Source organism: Cimex lectularius, unplaced genomic scaffold (genome assembly GCF_000648675.2).
Source record: "Cimex lectularius strain Harlan isolate CLEC.00 unplaced genomic scaffold, Clec_2.1 scaffold25, whole genome shotgun sequence".
NCBI lineage: Eukaryota > Metazoa > Arthropoda > Insecta > Hemiptera > Cimicidae > Cimex > Cimex lectularius.
Genome location: NW_019392633.1, coordinates 1,065,437 through 1,067,704, shown reverse-complemented (window position 1 = coordinate 1,067,704; position 2,268 = coordinate 1,065,437).

Below are 2,268 nucleotides of genomic sequence, written 5' to 3'. Positions count from 1 at the left end.
ACTGATGATGTCACACGAAAATTGTTGGATCTCGATTATGAGTTCTGCTTCATCCTCCCTATTCTCCAGACCTCTCCCCTACCGATACCATTTTTTCAGACACCTGGACACCATTTTACAACATAAAATTTGTATTGATAAGCGTCGCTGGAAAATGCATTTACAGAATTTGTAAGTTATAAAGACTCTAAATTCTATTCAGAGCATATAGACAAGTTGAAACATTGGGAGAAGTCTTTCGAGAGCGATGAAGGGTATTTTAAATAATATAAAAATATTAAAATCATTTATTTAATTGCTTTATTTTATAACCATAAAGCTGCATTACTCTTCAGACAACCCAACATTAATTTTACCAGAGATATTCGAAATTGGCTAGTGAAAAAAAGGGATGGGCCCCAATTCCTCGACGGCGTATCGTTTTACGAGTCAAATTTATATTCTCATTCGGAGAAAGTAAACGGCACGCTTTCGTCGTTCCTTTTCAATCGACGGCATTTCAAAGAGATGTAGGCCTCGTGAATTGACTGGAACTCTTTCAGGACTTTACGAGCCGGGCTGTGGTGGAGGCGTGCTGCTTTCAATACTCCGGACCGCTGCGGTACCCTGTAATTTATGCCGACCGAGGACTTAATTTTAGATAGCGCCCGCTCTTACGATGCCCATCCCTCCACATGGTCATATCACGAACATTACGTCCAATTATGAGCATCACGCGACTTTCAGTGACACCGCCAACGAAGAGGAGAATTAAAGTAGCGGAGTTTATGGTTAGAAATTAATGTTCCCCTCTTAAAGTGTCGGCGGTTTGTAATTACTAGACTGAAGGTTTATTGTTTTTTTTTTCTTTCACAGTTTTACGGTTTTACCGTGATCAAGCTTTAATCCAACCTACAATTTTCAATTCCAAGAACATAAATAGTTTGACCTATACATTTGTCCTATTTTATTATATTTTTCTGGAGTTGGTTTTTATGTGGTGCGTCTTCGAAACCCAGTTGCCTGTGACCTCGGTGACTCATTCTCACAATAATATTGTAAACTTCTGGTTCAAGATGATGTCTTTTCCATGGTTGAAGAGAGTACAACTGGATGGGAGCCAGAAGAACAGGTCTTTGTTTACAAATGAGTAATCCTCATTTTTAATAATCTTAGGTAAATTCTTAAATTAAAAATGAGGATTAACAAATTTTTATTTTCTATTTTGTTTTATCCAACTAGCAAAAATATATCTGTTAATTTAATTAAAATTATGGTAGGCCAACTCTCACGATGGTGTTTAAAAGTGATTTGTTGTGACTTTGAAATGTTAAACTTTATTTTCCATAGATTGCAAGATTGCTCCATTTTATGATTTTTGATATGGAGTTTTGTAACATAAATCGTTGCGTAGAAGAGGGATGGCTTGCATGTCCAAACAATGTCATGTGCAATGAATATTGCGGTGTCATCCTCGTATTTGGCGGTAAGTGCATTCTCATTTGTGGGCATATTAGAAGTAGAAATTTTGTACAACAGCGGAGCGAGTATTGACCCTTGCGGCACACCTGCGATCACTTATTTCACCTCAGAAGTCTCTGATCCCTGGTTTACTGCCAAAAATCTCTTCTTATGGTATGATTGTGTAATCTGATAAAAGGTCTGGAGTAAAAGTAGTTTTAATTTTTTAATTTAAATTAATTAATGCGGTACAAGTAAAGTATGTTTTTGAATATCTCTCGATTAAAGTTTGTTAATTAACAAAATGTTTAGAGTTATATAAATACAGTAAAAATAATTTAAATTTATATTATTGTCGAGAAGAAGCTTTTATGTAAACATAAAAACGTTTTGATTGTCGTTTAAACTGACGGACTTGGATAAAATTGAAACCGAAAATCTTGCCACTTATTTAATTGGATGTGGGTTTATCGCTTTCACAATGTCAAACAGGCCGGTTTCTCGTTCAACGCGTGAACTTTGAAGAAAACGTCCAATTATAATTCATCGTTCATCTTGATTTCGTGCGTTTGTTATGGCAGGGGTGGTCACAAATCAGAGACCGCGTAAGCTGCTCAACGAGGACAAAACCGGGCGTTGCGGCCGAAGAAAGTTGACATTATCCGTTTATCGGCCACATTCCTCCAGATAAAGAAAACGACCCAGCGGTTTTCAACTGTTACGTAGGTAAAACCGGAATGATAACCGGGCATTCTTTTCGGGACCGCTGATTTACCGCTCGACGCCGGAAACCAGTTTCACAACAAACTGCCTGCAGTTCGCGATGGA